Source organism: Zalophus californianus, chromosome 7 (genome assembly GCF_009762305.2).
Source record: "Zalophus californianus isolate mZalCal1 chromosome 7, mZalCal1.pri.v2, whole genome shotgun sequence".
In the NCBI taxonomy this organism is placed as follows: Eukaryota; Metazoa; Chordata; class Mammalia; order Carnivora; family Otariidae; genus Zalophus; species Zalophus californianus.
In genome coordinates this window covers 125014846-125035824 of record NC_045601.1, presented here as the reverse complement: position 1 = coordinate 125035824, position 20979 = coordinate 125014846, and the positions used below count along the sequence as shown (strand labels likewise).

General features: G+C 41.4%; 1 protein-coding gene across 12 annotated transcripts in view; it reads right to left on the bottom strand.

The window, feature by feature from the left end:
* Window positions 1-20979, bottom strand: part of FARS2 (phenylalanyl-tRNA synthetase 2, mitochondrial) — a 537883-nt gene that overhangs the window by 450943 nt on the left and 65961 nt on the right. The window contains exon 3 of one of the 12 annotated variants that reach the window (XM_035728492.1): window positions 7289-7562. The exons of the other annotated variants lie outside the window; for them this stretch is intronic. The gene's annotated coding sequence lies outside the window, so the exon portion shown is untranslated. The remainder of the gene's footprint in view (window positions 1-7288; window positions 7563-20979) is intronic. 12 annotated transcript variants of the gene reach the window in all.

Sequence of the window (20979 nt, the reverse complement as noted above, 5' to 3'; positions counted from 1 at the left end):
GAGCAGAGTGACAAGGCCATTGTCCTGAGAACACAAAGCCTTCACAAAGGTGGCAGAGGAGTGAGAAAAAGGAGGAGTCTGGCTATTTGCTCAGCAGCCCCAAGCCCAGCCAATCTCCAGTCCCTGCTGGTGCCAGTGAGTTGGGGAGAAACCTGACCTGTCCTTGATAAAGACCTCCAGGAGGACTTCAAAGCAGCCACTGGAGCCATGGGGACATCAGCCACGTGGGCAAGGCTTCCTCCCCAGACTTGCCAGGATGGACCTGTGCCTGATGTTAATGATTTCATTGAGAGGAATGAAAAGTGTTGCTCCTGACAACATGTCAGGGTCCCTGCTCTAGAATCGTGTGATCACTCTGTCTAGAATAAATATCCCTTCAGTTAGCAGCCTAACTTGTGCTTACCCTGGGGCTCAGCGTAAGCCCTGAGTCCAGGGAGTTACAGAGCAGAGTGAAGAAGTAGGGGCAGAGTTAACTCTCCACTGATGGTCACTTGACATAAAGCCAAGCTAAACCATCCTGGATCAAGCACCTTTGGAGCTGCTCCAGTCATATAAGGATGAGATAGGAGGTAATTTTTCAGAGCAAATAATGTGGATGCACATTCTGCATTGTAAAAACACACAGACACACAGCTTAACAAAAACACTGTACCTGTGAATGATCTCAGTAGTAGCTGAGAAGGCACCTCAACACTTCCTCCCTGACATTTGGTATTGAGTGTTATTTCAAATCTGCCAATTAATCCTTCAGAATGTATCCTTTTATACTCATTTCTTTTATTATTAGTAGTGTTTAAAAGGTTTCCATACATTTTTATTAAACTATTGTACTTTTTTTAAATTGACAATGTTTGACATTTTTAATACCAAAGCGATGATTGTTTTATAACCATTTTGTTCATCACACATATTGCAAATATGAGAAATATTTGGTCATTTCCATCTCGTCCTTTTTTATGGTGCTTGATAAAAAAAAGTAATCATTTGAAAAATCTGATCACTAAGCATAAATCATACTACCTTCCTAAACAAGTAGAAAATTTTTTTCATGGCTAGACTGAAAATACATGCAGAATACTTCTGATAGTTTGTTTTAGGAACCTGTTATTTGAGCTGTTAAGATTATGCTACATGACATAAACCACCAGAAACGCTTGTGGCCCCTGCTCTTCAGCAACTGAGTGATCCCTTGCACTCCTGATGCTTAGAGGAAGCTGGACACTGCTGTAACAGGCCCCTGACAGGAAGGCAGACAAAACAGGTGGGATCATTCCAGTCCCACCTGCAACTGGAAGGCAGAGCGGGCAGCACTCAGCATACCCATTAGGAAGAAAAATTAATAATGCACCACTCTGGCAATTTCTTTAGCTGCTGTATTCGAGCTGGAAATAGATTTGCTTCAAGTGCTCTGGCACGCAGTATGTCAGCAATTCCTCTCCCCTTTGACAAAGGAAAAACAAAAACAACACAGACTTTAAAATGTCCCCCAGAGCTTCCATCTTACAAGGGGATGAGATATCCAAGAGGAACTGATATGCTATATATCTATAGAATAGATAAGCAACATACACATATTCTTTTTAACATAGAAAGACTCAACAAAATTAAAAGGAGCATGTTTAAAAGTAAAAGCCATTTTTGAAAAATGCTCAGATTTCTCGGGCTCTGCACCCAGGACGTGCATGGGAAGTACAGGGAGCCAGATGTTTGCAGGTGCTTGCTAACAACCCCTTCCCCGCAGCAAGATGGCATTTCTCCCCACGTGACAATCTAAGGAGGCAGGGAAGTGACAAAGGAAGTATGTGGTCGGTTCTCAGTGGAAAACGAGCGTGACTCCCCTTCAACTGAACACGTCTTCCCGGAAGCAGGACTGCAGCTCAGGGGCTGTGAGCCAAGCCGGGAAGGCAGAGGAAAGGCTCAAAATGGCTCAACTGCTCCTTCACCAGTATGTTCAAAACACATGCAAGTCGCAGACCAAGAGCTGAGAAAGGGGAGGGATGATGGCTGAGAGCTGGGAGGGTCCACACGCTCACAGAACAGTGCGGGCAACTGCAGCAAACACCTTGGTGGAAAATCATCATCTCCTCCCTGCAGTTATCCCTGAGAAGAGTAGTGACTGGTAGGCAGGGGAAGAGAAAGTAGAATAGATGATAAATTAATTCGTATGGAGAGCAAATCCCAGAGGCTGCCTATTAGTTTCAAGCTGGTAAGATGGATACGCATTATCCCAGCTCTTTTCTGAGTAATTTCCCACCCGGTACACCGGGAGCTGCTATCACGGCAGAACCAGGGCCAGCCGTGCAAAATCCTCGGTGAGGGCAGCTTCCTGCCTGCTGTTCCCTAAGGCCCAGTGGTACTGAGCCCTCCACCAGCCTGGTCATTCCTCTCTGGCCTCCAGGTGGCTGGCAGGGAATCTTGGTAAGAGTCTAGGTGGCCGCTGCTCTCCATCCTAGATCATCGTATCGTAACAGAAACTCCTGATGAAAAGTCTGTGAGACTTAAAAGCCTAACTCACTACTTATGTGATTTGGGGTGTAAGGAAAACAGTAGGAGGTCTTTCGAGCATCCCTTAGAACATTACAGAAAAATAACCCCACCTTCGTAAGACCAAGCTTTGGTACCTCTACTGCACAAAGCAGGATAAGTCCAAGATGGCATGAAAGGTTGTAATACACACTATCTTGTCCATCATAACGATGTCACTTTACATGACCCCGTGGGTGTTTAAAATAAGCATTAGAACATAAAGAAAAACTTTCTTGTCAACAAAACCAAAAGACAACCGACAGAATGGGAGAAGATATTTGCAAATGACATATCAGATAAAGGGCTAGTATCCAAAATCTATAAAGAACTTATCAAACTCAACACCCAAAGAACAAATAATCCAATCAAGAAATGGGCAGAAGACATGAACAGACATTTCTGCAAAGAAGACATCCAAATGGCCAACAGACACAGGAAAAAGTGCTCAACACTGCTCAGCATCAGGGAAATCCAAATCAAAACCTCAATGAGATACCACCTCACACCAGTCTGAATGGCTAAAATTAACATGTCAGGAAACGACAGATGTTGGCGGGGATGTGGAGAAAGGAGAACCCTCCTACACTGTTGGTGGGAATGCAAGCTGGTGCAACCACTCTGGAAAACAGTATGGAGGTTCCTCAAACAGTTGAAAATAGAGCTACCATACGATCCAGCAACTGCACTACTGGGTATTTAACCCAAAGATACAAATGTAGGGATTTGAAAGGGTACGTGCACCCCGATGTTTATAGCAGCAATGTCCACAATAGCCAAACTGTGGCAAGAGCCAAGATGTCCATTGACAGATGAATGGATAAAGAAGATGTGGTCTATAGATATACAATGGAATATTATGCAGCCATCAAAAGGAATGAAGTCTTGCCATTTGCAACAATGTGGAGGGAACTGGAGAGTGTTATGCTGAGCGAAATAAGTCAATCAGAGAAAGACAAGTATCATATGACCTCACTGATATGAGGAATTCTTAATCTCAGGAAACAAACTGAGGGTTGCTGGAGTGGTGGGGGGTGGGAGGGATGGGGTGGCTGGATGATAGACATTGGGGAGGGTATGTGCTATGGTGAGCGCTGTGAATTGTGCAAGACTGTTGAATCACAGATCTGTACCTCTGAATCAAATAATTCTTTATATGTTAAAAAAAAAGAAGAAGAAAAAGATAGCAGGAGGGGAAGATAAAAAAAAAGAAAAGAAAATCTTCCTTTACAAGGAAAATATTACAGTTTAGAGGAAAAATTTCTAGAATTTTTACATCTATGATAATGAAATTATATGCTTTATTGTACTCCTGTAGGTATATCATCAGCACCTCCATAGTAAACGTTTATTTTTCAGCTCTAAAAACACAGATGCTTTAAAAAACAAAATAAAGCAAGACAAAAAAACCCATCTAGAAACACAGACTTACTGTTGTCTTAAGCTAATAAAAGTAGTAATGCTCCAGTGTCCTTTAAGGAAAAAGCTTTCAGGGGCGCCTGGGTGGCTCAGTAGGTTAAGCGTCTGCCTTCGGCTCAGGTCATGATCCCAGAGTCCTGGGATCTAGTCCTCAGTTGGGCTCCCTGCTGAGCAGGGAGCCTGCTTCTCCCCTGCTTGTACTCCCTCTCTCTCACTCTCAAGTAAATAAAATCTTAAAAAAAAATAAAAAGGAAAAACATTCAAACAAAATAAGAACTTTTGGTAGGGATTAGAGAAGATGGGAACTTTCACATATAAAAGAATAGAACTAACCCACAGTAATCAAGATTTTGATTAATTGCACAGGAGCTTTATTCAGTTGAACAGGAATACTCACTTGGAAATCAAACTCCCATATCATCCCCGGGGGGAGCATTTTTGGAAATTTCCCTCTGGACACAAGTTTTTATCTTCCAATATAGACAAAATGCAAAACAAACCAGGACCCACTGCAGACAGCAGAAGAGGAGTCCCGGCTGGGACAGCACTGAGAGGGCCTGGATGTCACATTTCCAGGAGCCCCACTGGATGAGGGCTTCCACCAGAACCCTCCGCCCACTCAACAAGAGCTCTCAGGGGCAGTTTGCTTACTTCCCCACCCCATCAAAACCAAAACAAAACAACCAAGAAAAAAACATACCTTAAGGCTTTAGTTTCCCATTTAAAGCAGGCAAATCATCCAATTGTAAATTCTAACAATGGAAAAACAAATCTACTTGCTAGCTGGCAAAACCAGTACTCTTTAATGAGAACATGCTCTATGCTCCACAATCTCATCAGGAATACCCATTGTTCAATGTGCTATATAATCAACTTCCCTATGCACAGGCAAACATGCATTGTTTTTATAAAAGAGGGATTATACTCTACACTTTTATTATGTTTTTAAATACCCAATGTTACTGCAACCATTCTACAAGTTCGTTGAAACATTCCAATGGCTACATAATATTAAATCAAAAGAACATATTATCATTTATTTCATCATTTTCCTATAGGGCATCGAGATCGTGTCCCATGTAATTTTGTATCTATATGATCATTTGATGAACATTTGACTCAACAGATTGCAAACATTTCTGTTTGTATTTCGTGACCATTATATTCTCATTACATACCCATACCTGAAATATGCTAGGTAGACTATAGCATCAGATGAATAAATGAATGAACCTAGCCTTTGATCCTTGCTTCATATGAGCCTCATTCAGAAAACATTCCTGATCCATCTCAGCTACACACAGCATTCCACCTCTCTTCTGAAATGCCCTGTAGTTCTTTTTTTGTAACAACATTGCAGAGAAAAGAGAAAGAAATACTATTTGGTGAGCACTGTTACAGACACTGCAATAATCACATTCAAGAAGAAAGTCTGTGCCAAAAAAGGTTGCACCTCTGGCAAAGGACACGCCAAAAACCTACCAATAAATTTTCCAGAACTTTTCAGTGGCCTCACCAAGCAGTCTGACTGGAAAAAGCTCAGGTCCCACCCTAAAAGAGATCTCTGAGCCCTACACCTGGGGACAGTCTGAGAGGACAATAGCCAGGAGCACTCTACAGCTCAAGAGGATCTGCCATTGCGGCTGAAGCAGGGCCAGGGAGGTGTAAGCTCAACTTTCTAGCTCCTCTACGAATTTAGGCACATGGTATATAAATATAGTTGTTTGACAAATACTTATCATACATATTATTATAGCTTCTAACATCCCCTCAGGAGTCAAAACATTAACTACTTGGATACATTTATTGGTACATTAATAGAAAAGGATTGGGCTAGGGAGAGAGGCTCTTCCAACTCAACAAGTAAACTTTAAATATACAAAAGATGTTCAGCCTAAAGTCATCAGTCCACATTTGCTCTCTAACTCAGAAGGATTTGATGTGAGGCAGGAGAAGACCAGGTTTAGAACTGGAAGATGCTCCTCCAAAAGCTGTAACATCAAGGCAGCCAACTTGCATGCCAAAGGGCCTACAAGACACCATCCCTCCTGTAAATAGGAGTCCATACACCCTTAGTGTTTCCAGCACCGGACAGCTTCATTTTTCTTTCACATTTTCAAGGCAATATTTGTACTCAGGACCATATCCTGCTGCGAAGATTGGAGACAAATTAATTCACAAGGAGCTCTGAAAAGCGCTATACAAAGTGGCTGGTTGTCTCATCTCTCATATGACTGAATTATCCATTTAAGACACAGTATAACCAACTTCAAAAGAATGGCAAATCCGGGACCCTGGCACCCCCAGATCTGAGCCACGGGAGCCATAGAGTACTTGGTAGAGAGCACTAGCTAGGATAGGAGCTCTGCCACTTGCCCTCTCCGTGCTATCAACAAGCTGCTTACCCTTCCTCAGCATTCACTTCCCAATCTGCTAAATGGATATCTGTGGCTAAAATGAATTAGGAAGGCAGAGAAAGTCTTTGGACAACATACAGTAAATGCTGTTACTTGTCAGTATAATATCATTACAGTACAATCTGCTCAAGGCAGTGACAACCCTATATTATCTAAGACAAACACACATGAGACCCATTCAAATCAGTAATCACCTCCTACAGTCCATCATCAAAAGCAACTCAGAAAGTAAGATATTAAGTGCTTACCCATTAATATTTGTGTTTCTTTCTACAGAACCATCTCCCCTCACCACAAACATAGCAGAAGGGAGGGAGAGGACCAGGGGAAGGGAGAAAGGCTCCAAGTACAGGTAATCTCTGAAGTTTCACCAGGTATAGGTAGAGGGGCTGGCCTCTCCACTCCCCAGAGGGCCCCTGGCCATCCCATCAACTTAACCATCACAGTTATTTTGTCCTCAATGCTTCTGAATGCCATGGGAGTGCCAGATAGCTTTAAGGCCACAGCACTTTGCACACCTCCATCCTCTATTGGACAAAGTCCTCTGAGCTGGCCAGGCCATATACACACAGCTGGGAAAAGGTGATTCAGCCTAAGACTCCACAACCATTGCTGGTATTGGGGGGTGGGGGGATCAGGAGACCACAGGGAAAAAGTGGGAGAGTTATGTTCAGGTGGTAGTCTTGATCTCCTGACTAGGCAGAGACTTACAGTCACTTTGGCTATTCTGCTGGCTTCCACCCAGACTCCTGGAACTCATGCAACTGATTTTCTGTCTTAGAGAACAAAATAAAGGTGGGAATGACAATACTCTGCTGTTTGGGTTGACAGAGACGCTAGCCTCTACCTCAAAGGATGGAGAAGGACAACACTGTTGGTGGGATCAGCTATAGGCAGGGACTTCATTATGACAGAATGCCCTCCAGCACCTGGGGTGTCTTAGTAGCCCAAAGCCAGCAGATGGTCATTAATTCTTGATGCTTCAGGCCCATCACTGAGTCGTGGATCTCTTCCTACTTGTAGCCCATGGACAGCATTAACTCAGGCTGCCGGGGATCATTGTAGTCAGGGAGAGCTCAATGTATAGCAGCTTCAGTTCCTCTTCAGGGCCCATGTTTATCCACGGGTCTCTCATGATTTCCTCTAAAATGCCTCTGTCACTGTGGCTGTGGATCAGGAATTTCTTAAGCAGATTTTCAGTGTCTATGGACATGAAGAAAGAAAAGTCGTGTATTCCACACAATACCCATTCCCACAGTCTTTGAATTCTAATCCCTCAAAAGGCAGGAAACTGATGATCATCATAAAAAAGGATGACTTCAATGCTCTACACATCCACTGAAGTGGCATAATAATTATGGCTCCATAAGAATTCCAGGGAATAAGGGAGTGTCTGCCACAGAAGGTATTCAGCTTATTGACGATGGTGAACACGTCATACCAAAGTCAATCTGCAACCTGGACATCAAAAAAGCAGGATCTCGGGCTCTAGGTCCCTGTGGACAATACACTTCTGGTGGAAGCAGCACTGTACAGTGGACACTCTCCAGAAAAATTTGCTACAAGCCTCTTTCTCATGTGGCCATGGTCCAATAGATAATCAAACATCCGCTAGCATATATCCTGACCAGATAGAATGTTCGTGGGTCAAGATCATCTCAAACGGTTTCACATTATTAGGGTAATTAAAGACCTTCATGCTTTGGAATTCAAGGAATAGTCTCTGGAGGCTGTAAAATCTCTGCTAACTCCTACTAATGACCTTCACAGCCACTTTTGTCCCATAATGTGCCAAGTCAACATGACCTTGATGAAGCTGCCCTGCCTAATGGTCTTAAGGAGCTGGTAATTGTTGACATGTATGTCCGCATCAGTATGGGTTGCTACAAAGCCCTGCAGCATGGTAACTTGCTAACTACACCAACAATACTAGCTAACAATATCAACTAAAAAAAAAAGAAAAAAAGAATAAAAAAGAAAAAATTGGAAAAATATAAAAAAGAAAATAAGAGAATTGAAAAAATAAGGAAAATTTTTAAAAAATAAGGACAAAAGAAAGTAAAAGAATTTTAAAAAGGGAAATACTTTATAAAGAATTACAGAATAAGAAAAAAAGAGAGAGAGAGAGAGAGAGAGAGAAAGAACAAATAAAATAGACAAAAGCCAAAAAGGCAAAAAGCTAACTGGTCAACGTCCCTAAGGTCACCAAAAATCAGCTTCTTCGGTAAAAGAACCAAAGCCTTTGGCAGAGCCACGGACTCCTGCAGGTACTTAGAGTTCACTAACAATGGTTCCTTATGCCATCATAGCAAGAAATGCACCAATCATGAATGGGGATAATCCACAGTGCTTTCTTTCTCACATTTGTCTCAAGACTGCCCCCTGGGAGGGGGGGTTCCCCGAAAGATGTTTTTGTTTATCTAGTTGATAGTCATCAATATTAACTTTATGAAAATTTAAAACAAATAATATGCTTCAGTGGCCCTTTCAGTTCCAGTTTGAAAAGCTATAATAATGTTTGGCTTTTAAAGAGCTCATATGTCTACACCTAATATATTCAATTCTTTTTTTTTTTTAAGCTCTGAGTGATCTCAAAATGATGCCACAATAACCGCAGGATGATACACTAATGAAAATTTCTGTGACATAAAACATAATAAGGTACATTATTAATATACATAAAGTCAAAGAGAAAAAGACTTTCGCTATATTTTCATTTGTTATGTCCATTTCAGTAATCTTTAAATGCAGAGGTTGCAGCTGTGGGTTGAGAAAGTTACTCGCTTTTCTAAGCCAACAAGCCAAAAAACTCCATGTCTGTATTATTCAGCATGGGTGCAGGCATGGCTGCTGGGTGCTGGGCACGGCACCAGTGCCTCAGGGGAGGGAAGTGAGAAGCCCCTTCATTTATTCCTTCTCTGTCCTCCTCCAATCATTCTGTACATCCAACTTTCTGACCTGTATCATTTTCCTTCTCTCTGAAGAACTTTTAACACTTCTTGACAGGCATATTTACTAGTGGAGAGTTCCTTCAATTTTTATTTGTCTGTGAAATTCTTTCTTTCTACTTCACTTTTGCGGGGTAATTTTACTAGATAAAGGCATGCCTTGAAGATATTGTGAGTTCAGTTCCAGACAACCACAATAAAGCGAAACTGTAATAATATGAGTCAAAAGGATTTCTGGGTTTCCCACTGCATAAAAAAGCTATCTTTACATTATATTGTAGTCTCTTAAGTGTGTAATAGATTATGTCTGAAAAACAATGCGCATGACCTATTTAAAAAAGACTTTATTGCTGGGGGCGGAGCAAGATGGCAGAGGAGTAGGAGACCTGGATTTCCTCCGGTCTCAGGAATTCAGCTGGATAGGGATCAAACCATTCTGAACACCTACGAACTCAACAGGAGATCGAAGAAAAGAATAGCAGCAACTCTCTGAACAGAAAAGCGACCACTTACTGGAACGTAGAACAGACGGAAAAGTGAATCCGAGGCGATATTTGGGAGGATGGATGGCGGGGGAGGGGGCCTCCATCGGCCACTTCTGGCAAGTGCTAGAGCCGCGGAGCACAAAATCGGAACTTTTAGAAGTCAGCTCCACTGAGGGACGTCGCTCCAGTGGCTAAGCGGGGGAGGAACCCTCGCGGGACAGTGTGGTCTCAGGACCCTCGGGGTCACAGAAAGACCGGGGGTGCCTGAGTGCGGCAGAGCTCCCAGGTGTTGGGAGCAGGGAAGCCGGCTGCAGAGACGGAGCCGTGGCACGAGCTCTCAGCTCAGGGTGGCCATAAACTGTGATCCGTGGCCCAGTCGGGCCACTGCTCCTCCAGCAGGGACCCAACAAGCGGCAGATCCGGGGAGACTCCCCTTCCTGCCCCGGGAGGAGCGGCGCGGGAACGCATCGCAGGGATCTGCGGGTTTGGAGACTCCACACCGAGTCGGGTGCCAGAGATAGAAACGCTCGGTCACAGGCCAGGTGAGCACGGAGTGCGGCCGGAGACCTGGGACATGGGAGTGACTGACTACTTTTATCTGGGGGCGCACTGAGGAGTGGGGCCCGGAGTTCTCAGCTCCTCCAGGCGGAGATTGGGAGGCCACCAATTTCACTCTCGTCCTCCAAAGCTGTCCCGAGAACTTGCAGGGTAAAAAAGCTCGAGAGAGCAAACCCCAGCAGATTGCTTAGCCCAGACTCACAAGGGCGGGGCAATTCCGCCTCCGGCAAAGACATTGGGGAACCACGACAACAGGCCCCTCCCCCAGAAGATCAGCAGGAACAGCCAGCAAGCCAAGACAAAGCTTACCCATCAAGGAGAATGGGAGAACTCCAGCACTAGGGGAATACTGCACATAGAATTCATGGCTTTTTTTGCCACAATTTTATTGGTTTTTCAAAGTTAATTTTTTTTAACTTTTTTCTTTGAATTTTTCTTTTTCCCCTTTTCAACCAAAATCTTATCAATCCCTTTTTGAAAAAAAAAAATTTTTTTTATTTTTCATTTTTAGACTCATATTCTATCCCTTCATAGTAGATGCCCTTATTTTTGGCATATATATATATAAGTTGTTCTCTCTTTAAAATTTTGAGATACAATTTCTTCTAACAGATCAAAATATACCCTAAATCACTAGTGTATGGCTTTGTTCTAGTCTCCTGCCTGATCACATTCTCTCCCTTTTTTTTTTTTTTAAATCTTCTTTCTTTTTTCAAACAGCTTATCTTATCAATTCCTTCTATAAAATCTTTTATAATTTTCATCTTTACACTCATCTTCCATCCCTTCATTTTATCAACCCTTATTTTGTACATATATAAGTCTTTCTTTAAAATTGCAGGAGGCACTTTCTTCTAACAGACTAAAATACACCCAAAATCTAGTGCGTGGCACTGATCTATTAACTAGCCTGATCATATCTGATCCGATTCTGTGTTTTTTGTTTTATTTTGCTCTGTTTTTGTTTGTTTTTATCTTATTCTTTTTTTCTCTCTCTTTTTTCTTTCTTACTCTTTCTTTTCCCCTGGTTTCAGGTCTTTCTGATTTGTTTAGAGTATATTTGCTGCGGACGTTGTTAACCTGTTAGCATTTTGTTCTCTCATTCGTCTATTCTCCTCTGGACAAAATCACAAGAAGAAAAAAATCACCTCAGCAAAAAGAACAACTGGTAGTACCATCTGCCAGGGACCTACTCAATACAGACATTAGTACGATGTCAGACCTAGAGTTCAGAATCATGACTTTAAAGATACTAGCTGGGCTTGAAAAAAGCATGGAAGTTATTAGAGAAACCCTTCCTGGAGAAATAAAAGAACTAAAATCTAACCAAGTCGAAATCAAAAAGGCTATTAATGAGGTGCAATCAAAAATGGGGGCACTAACTGCTAAGATAAATGAAGCAGAAGAGAGAATCAGCAATATAGAAGACCAAATGATGGAAAATAAAAAAGCTGAGAAAAAGAGAGATAAACAACTACTGGATCACGAGGGCAGAATTCGAGAGATAAGCGATATGATAAGATGAAACGACATTAGAATAATTGGGATCACAGAAGAAGAAAGAGAGAGAGGGGCAGAAGGTATATTGGAGCAAATTATAGCAGAGAACTTCCCTAATATGGGTAAGGAAACAGGCATCAAAATCCAGGAGGCACAGAAAATCCCTCTCAAAATCAATAAAAATAGGTCAACACCCCGACATCTAATAGTAAAACTTACGAGTCTCAGAGACAAAGAGACAATCTTGAAAGCAGCTCGGGAGAAGAGATATGTAACCTATAATGGTAGAAACATTAGATTGGCAACAGACCTATCCACAGAGACCTGGCAGGCCGGAAAGGACTGGCATGATATCTTCAGAGAACTAAATGAGAAAAATATGCAGCCAAGAACACTATATCCAGCTAGGCTGTCAGTGAAAATTGAAGGAGAGATAAAAAGGTTCCAGGACAAACAAAAACTAAAGGAATTTGCAAACACGAAACCAGCCCTACAAGAAATATTGAAAGGAGTCCTCTAAGCAAAGAGAGAGCCTAAAAGCAGCATAGACCAGAAAGGAATACAGACAATATACCATAACAGTCACCTTACAGGCAATACAATGGCACTAAATTCGTATCTTTCAATAGTTACCCTGACTGTAAATGGGCTAAATGCCCCAATCAAAAGAAACAGGCTATCACATTGGATAAAAAATCAAGACCGATCAATATGCTATCTGCAGGACATTCATTTTAGACCCAAAGACACCCCCAGATCGAAAGTGAGGGGTTGGAAAACAATTTACCATGCTAATGGACACCAGAAGAAAGCTGGGATGGCAATCCTTATAACAGACAAATTAGATTTTAAAACAAAGACTGTAATAAGAGATGAGGAAGGACACTATATCCTACTTAAAGGGTCTATCCAACAAGAAGATCTAACAATTGTAAATGTCTATGCCCCTAACATGGGAGAAGCCAATTATATAAGGCAATTAATAACAAAAGCAAAGAAACACATTGACAACAATAAAATAATACTGGGAGACTTTAACACCCCCCTCACTGAAATGGACAGATCATCTAAGCAAAAGATCAACAAGGAAATAAAGACTTTAAATGACACACTGGACAAAATGCACTTCACAGATATATTCAGAACATTCCATCCCAAAGCAACAGAATACACATTGTTCTCTAGTGCCCATGGAACATTTTCCAGAATTGATCACATCCTAGGTCACAAATCAGGTCTCAACCGGTACCAAAAGATTGGGATCATTCCCTGCACATTTTCAGACCACAGTGCTTTGAAACTAGAACTCAATCACAAGAGGAAAGTCAGAAAGAACTCAAATACATAGAGGCTAAATAGCATCCTACGAAAGAATGAATAGGTCAACCAGGAAATTAAAAAAGAATTTAAAAAATTCATGGAAACCAATGAAAATGAAAACACAGCAGTTCAAAATCTTTGGGATACAGCAAACGCAGTCCTAAGAGGAAAGTATATAGCAATAGAAGCCTTTCTCAAGAAACAAGAAAGGTCTCAAATACACAACCTAACCCTACACCTAAAGGAGCTAGAGAAGAAATGAAGCCTAAACCCACCAGGAGAAGAGAAATAATAAAGATCAGAGCAGAAATCAATGAACTAGAAACCAAAAGAACAGTAGAACAGATCAACAAAAGTAGGAACTGGTTCTTTGAAAGAATTAACAAGATTGATAAACCCATGGCCAGACTTATCAAAAAGAAAAGAGAAATGACCCAAATCAACAAAATCATGAATGAAAGAGGAGAGATCACAACCAACACCAAAGAAATACAAACAATTATAAGAACATATTATGAGCAACTATAGGCCAGCAAATTAGATCATCTGGAAGAAATGGATGCATTCCTAGGGATGTATCAACTACCAAAATTGAACCAGGAAGAAATAGAAAACCTGAACAGACCTATAACCACTATGGAAATTGAAGTAGTCTTCAAAAATCTCCCAACAAACAAAAGCCCAGGGCCAGATGGCTTCCCAAGGGAATTCTACCAAACATTTAAAGAATTAATACCTATTCTCCTGAAACTGTTCCAAAAAATAGAATTGGAAGGAAAACTTCCAAACTCATTTTATGAGGCCACCATTACCTTGATCCCAAAACCAAAGACCCCATCAAAAAGGAGAATTACAGACCAATATCCTTGATGAACATAGATGCAAAAATTCTCACCAAAATACTAGCCAATAGGATCCAACAGTATATTAAAAGGATTATTCACCACGACGAAGTGGGATTTATCCCTGGGCCGCAAGGCTGGTTCAACATCCGCAAATCAATCAACGTGATACAATATACTAACAAAAGAAATATCAAGAATCATATGATCCTCTCAATAGACGCAGAAAAAGCATTTGACAAAGTACAGCATCCTTTCTTGATCAAAACTCTTCAGAGTATAGGGATAGAGGGCACATACTTCAATATCGTAAAAGCCATCTATGAAAAACCTACAGCGAATATCATTCTCAATGGGGAAAAACTGAGAGCTTTCCCCCTAAGGTCAGGAACACGGCAGGGATGTCCACTCTCACCACTGCTATTCAACATAGTATTAGAAGTCCTAGCCACAGCAATCAGACAACAAAAAGAAATCAAAGGCATCCAAATCGGCAAAGAGGAAGTCAAACTCTCACTCTTTGCAGATGATATGACATTTTATGTGGAAAACCCAAAGGACTCCACCCCAAAACTGCTAGAACTCATACAGGAATTCAGTCAAGTGGCAGGATATAAAATCAATGCACAGAAATCAGTAGCATTCCTATACACCAACAACAAGACAGAAGAGAGACAAATTAAGGAGTCGATCCCATTTACAATCGCACCCAAAACCATAAGATACCTAGGAATAAATCTAACCAAAGAGGCAAAGGATCTGTACTCAGAAAACTATAAAATACTCATGAAAGAAACTGAGGAAGACACAAAGAAATGGAAAAACGTTCCACGCTCATGGACTGGAAGAACAAACATTGTGAAGATGTCAATGCTACCTAGAACAATCTACACATTCAATGCAATCCCCATCAAAATACGAACCACTTTTTTCAAGGAAATGGAAGAAATAATCCTAAAATTTGTATGGGACCAGAAGAGACCCCGAATAGCCAGAGGAATGTTGAAAAAGCAAAGCAAAGCTGGCAGCATCACAATTCCAGACTTCCAGCTCTATTACAGAGCTGTCATCATCAAGACAGTATGGTACTGGCACAAAAACAGACACAGAGATCAATGGAACAGAATCGAGAGCCCAGAAATGGACCCTCAACTCTATGGTCAACTCATCTTTGACAAAGCAGGAAAGAATGTCCAATGGAAAAAAGGAAGTCTCTTCAACAAATGGTGTTGGGAAAATTGGACAGCCACGTGCAGAAGAATGAAACTGGCCCATTTCCTTACACCACACACAAAAACAGACTCAAAATGGTTGAAAGACCTCAATGTGAGACAGGAGTCCATCAAAATCCTAAAGGAGAACACAGGCAGCAACCTCTTCGACCACATCCGCAGCAACGTCTTCCTAGAAACATCGCCAAAGGCAAGGGAAGCAAGGGCAAAAATGAACTATTGGGATTTCATCAAGATAAAAAGCTTTCGCACAGCAAAAGAGACAGTCCACAAAACCAAAAGACAACCAACAGAAAGGGAGAAGATATTTATAAATGACATATCAGATAAAGGGCTAGTATCCAAAATCTATAAAGAACTTATCAAACTCAACACCCAAAGAACAAATGATCCAATCAAGAAATGGGCAGAAGACATGAACAGACATTTCTGCAAAAAAAGACATCCAAATGGCCAACAGACACAGGAAAAAGTGCTCAACATCGCTCGGCATAAGGGAAATCCAAATCAAAACCTCAAGGAGATACCACCTCACACCAGGCAGAATGGCTAAAACTAACAAGTCAGGAAACGACATATGTTGGCGGGGATGTGGAGAAAAGGGAACCCTCCTACACTGTTGGTGGGAATGTAAGCTGTTGCAACCACTCTGGAAAACAGTATGGAGGTTCCTCAAAAAGTTGAAAATAGAGCTACCATACGATCCAGCAATTGCACTACTGGGTATTTACCACAAAGATACAAATGTAGGGATCCGAAGGGGTACGTGCACCCCAATGTATATAGCAGCAATGTCCACAATAGCCAAACTGTGGAAAGAGCCAAGATGTCCATCGACAGATGAATGGATAAAGATGTGGTATATACACACAATGGAATATTATGCAGCCATCAAAAGGAATGAGATCTTGCCATTTGCAATGACATGGATGGAACTGGTGTTATGCTGAGTGAAATAAGTCAATCAGAGAAAGACATGTATCATATGACCTCACTGATATGAGGAATTCTTAATCTCAGGAAACAAACTGAGGGTTGCTGGAGTGGTGGGGGAGTGGGAGAGATGGGGTGGCTGGGTGATAAACATTGGGGAGGGTATGTGCTATGGTGAGTGCTGTGAATTGTGCAGGACTGTTGAATCACAGATCTGTACCTCTGAAACAAATAATGCAATGTATGTTAAGAAAAAAAAAAAAGAAGATAGCAGGAGGGGAAGAATGAAGGGGGGGTATATCGGAGGGGGAGACGAACCATGAGAGACGATGGACTCTGAGAAACGCATCAGGGGTTCTAGAGGGGAGGGGGGTGGGGGATGGGTTAGCCTGGTGATGGGTATTAAGGAGGGCACATTCTGCGTGGAGCAGTGGGTGTTATGCACAAACAATGAATCAGGGAACACTACATCAAAAACTAATGATGTAATATATGGTGATTAACATAACGATAAAAAATTTTTAAAAAAGACTTTATTGCTAAAACAAAACAAAACAAAACAAAACAAAAAAAACGCTGACCTTCATCTGATCTTTCAGCAAGTCCTAATCTCTTTGCTGGTGGAGGTCCTTATCTCCATGTTGATGGCTGCTGACTGTTCAGGGGGGTGGTTGCTGAAGGTGAGGTGACTGGCAATTTCTGAAATAGGACATCGATGAAATCAGCCACACCTATTGACTCTTCCTTTCCAGAACAATTTCTCCGTAGCTTGTGATGCTGTTTGATAGCATTTTACCTACAGTAGAACTTCCTTCAAATTGGAGTCCATTCTCTCACCCCCTGCCGGTGCTTGATCAACTAAGTTACGTCATATTCTAAATCCTCTGTTGCAATCTCAACAGTCTTCACGGTATCTTCCCTGGAGTAGATGCCATGTCAGGAAACCACTTTCTTTGCTCATCTGTAAGAAGCAATTCCTCATCCGTTCAAGTTTATCGTGAGATGGCAGCAGTTCAGCCCCATCTTCAGGCTCCACTTCTAATTCTAGTTTTCTTGCTGTTTCCGTATCTGCAGTTCCTTCCTCCACTGGAGTCCTGAGTCCTCAAAGTCAGCCATGAAGGTGGGAATCACCTTCTTTCAAACTCCTAGTCCTGTGGATATTTTGACCTCTTCCCATGAATCACCAGTGTCCTGAATCTAGAAAGGTGAATCGTTTCCAGAAAGTTTTCAGTTGACTTTGCCCAGCTCCATCAGAGGAATCACAACCTGGCAGCTCTAACCTTATGAAACATATTTCTTAAATAATAAGATTTGAAAGTTGAAATGACTCCTTGATTCATCAGCCACAGAATGGATGCTGTGTTAGCAGGCATGAAGATAACATTCATTTCATTGGACATCTCCATCAGAGGTCCTGGGTGACCAGGTGCATTGTCAATGAGCAGGAATATTTTGAAGGCAATCTTTTTTTTTTTTTTTTTCTGAACAGTAGTTCTCAACAGTGGGCTTTAAATATTCAGTAAACCATGTTGTCAACAGATGTGCTACCATCCAGGTTTTGTTGTTCCATTTAGAGCACAGGCAGAATAGTTTAGCATAATTCTTAAGAGCCCGGGATTCTGAAATGGTAAATGAGTACTGGCTTCAACTTCAAGTCACCAGCTGCATTAGCCCCTAACAAAAGAGTCAGCCTATCCTTTGAAGCACTGAAGGCAGGAGCTGACTTCTCTCTAGCTCTGAAAGTCCTAGATGGCATCTTCTTCCAATAGAAGGCTGTTTTGCCTACACTGAAAACCTGCTGTTTGGTGCAGCCACCTTCATTAATTACCTTAGCTAGATCTTCCAGATAACCTACTACAATTTCTACCTTAGCCCTGCTACTTCACCTTGCACTTTGATATTACAGATATGGATTCTATCCTTAAACTTCACGAACCAACATCTGCTAACTTCAAACTTTTCTCCAGCAAATTCCTTACCTCTCTCAGCCTTCAGAGAATTGAATAGAGTTAGGACCTTGGTCTGGATTAGCCTTTGGCTTACGGGAATGTTGTGGCTGGCTTCATCTTCTATCCAGACCGGTAAAACTTTCCCCATATCAGTAATCAGGCTGTTTTTGCTTTCTTATTCATGTGTTCACCTGAGTAGCACTTTTAATTTCTTTTAAGAACCTTTCCTTTGCATTCACAACTTGGCTAACTGTTTGGTGCAAGTGGCCCAGCTTTTGGCCTATCTCAGCATTCGACATGCCTTCATCACTAAGCTTAATCATTTCTAGCTTTTGATTTAAGGTGAGGGATGTGCCACCTTTCCTTTCAGTTCAACACTTAGAAGCCATGATAGGGTGACTGGCCTACTTTCAATATTGTTGTGTCTCAGGGAATAGAGAGGTCAAAGGAGAGGGGAGAGCAGCTGGTCAGTGGAGCAACCAGAATATATACCGTATTTATCAATTCAGTTCACCTTCTTACATAGGCACAGTTTGTGGTGCCTCAAAATAATTACAAGAATAACTTCAAAGATCACTGGTCACAGATCACCATAACAAATACAATAATCATGGAAAAGTTTGAAATATTATGAAGATTAGAAAATGTGACAGAGAAACATGAAGAGAAAATGCTGCTAGAAAAATGGCACTGAGAGACTTGTTTGATGCAGGATTGCCACAAACCTAAAATTTGCAAAACATACAACAATCTGCAAAATTCAGTAAAGCAAAGCACAATGAAGCGAGATATGCTTGTACAGACTTTTAGGTTGGTTGTTTTTATTATTTTTTTTACATGGATCCTGAATAAAATCTGATGTAATTCTTATCCTTGAGCTTATATGGGTAAGGTGTTTACCTCCCCCGGCTTTACTCAAGATTTTCTCTTTGTCTTTAGTTTTCTGCAGTTTTAATATGATATATATAAGTGCAGATTTTTTGCAATTTGCCTGCATAGTGTTATCTGAGCTTCCTGAATTTGTGGTTTGATGTCTATCGTCCACTTGGGAAAATTTCTCAGCCATTATCTCTTCAAAAATTTCTTTTTTTCCTCTTTCTTCTCCTTTTGGTATTACCAGTACCCATATTTTATATGTTAATTGTCCTACTGTTCTTAAACATTCTGTCCTGGTATTTTTTATTCTTTTTTCCTTTTGTTTTCTCTTGATGAATCTACAAATTCATTGACTGTTTCCTTGGCCCAGTCCAGCCTACCGATGAACCAAAAGCCATTTTTCCTTTCTGTTACAGCGTTTCTCATTTCTAGCATTAATTGTGATTCTTCCCAGAGTTTCCATCTCTCTGCTTACATCTATCTGTTCTTGAATTTTGTCCACTTTTTCTATTAGAACCCTTAGTGTATTATACTTATTTTAATGCTCAGTCTGACCATTCAAAAATCTCTTCCCTATCTGACTGTGGTTCTGATGCTTCATTTGTCTCTTTAAACTGTTTTGCCTTTTAGCATGCCTTGTAATTTTTTGTTGAAAGCCAGGCGTGATATATTGTGTTAAAGGAACTGAGGCCTTTAGTGTGAGGTTTTATGTGTGTCTGGCTAGGAGGTAGGCTATGTTTACTGTTAGTTTTAGGTGTCAAGAGGCTAAAAATTCTTCTACTGTCCCTATTTTAGTCTTCCCTGTTGCCTTTGGCTTTCTCTTACATAGGGTCTGAGTCTTGCTGTTGATAATCCCTTGTTTATTATCCAGGTCCATGACTGATGTGGTGGTAAGGTGTTGGAGGAGGGAAGCCCTCTATAGTGCTTTGATTAGGTCTCAGTCTTTTAGGGAGACTGTGCCCCTGGACTGTGACTTCCAAGTGTGACTCACCTTTCTTTTTCCCCCCTCAAGTGAGATCAAAAGTATAGAACAGGCTGGAATTGGGTACTTCCCATCCCCCAAGTCAGTTAGTTACATTCTGGTAAACTCCAGGTCTGTTAAGCTTTAGTGAAACAGTTCCTTTCAGGGCAGGCTTTTGTTAAGAAGATCAGAATGCTCTGGATATATTTCAAAATGGTTTCTTTTCCCCTCCCACTGCCAGAAACAGGAGAGGATTTTTTTGAGACTCTGGTGGGGCTCCTGGAAGTAAAATTCATGAAAGCATAAAGCCCTCCCCCCCCCCCCCACCCCAGTACAGGGCCCTAGTTGTTTTAACTCTCAGGCTTGTGCACATCAAGCCTGTAGCAATTCACCTGTTACAGTTTTACTGTTCCTACCAGTCCTGGTGGGGGAAGGGGAAGAAGGGCGAGTCAGGGAAGGAGGGCTCTCCTCCAGGACTTCTGCTTCTGGTAAACCGTGATTCTTGGTATGCACTCTTCTCTCCATGTCTTGGGGCAGCAGTTTGCCCCTTTAACCTTGATTCCCTTATGGATCTGAGAAGAATCGTTGATTTTCAGGTTGCTGAGCTTATTTTCTCATTGTCAGGTCAGGAATGTGGACATCTAAGGTCTTTACATGTTGTCCCATTAATTTTTTAGTTTATTAATGTGTCATTTTGGTGATACTGTAGTCCTATTTACAGTGTTCAAAACTACAGAAATCTATGTTTATTTCAAGTATTTTGCTTATAACATGCTACATGGAAATACCATTTGCACACAGGAAAAACACCCTCAGCACATACGAGTGTTCAGAAAAGTAGCTAATCCTTCTGAAGGTGCCACTCACCCTAGATGAATCTTGCACAGTACATCTGACATTTAAAAATCTCTCTGTTTGGATTACAACGATCTTTTCTGTATAAATAACTTCTAAAACCAGATGTCAGCCAACAAGAATACAGCTCCATTAGTCAGTGAAGGCTGCCAGTTAAGTGT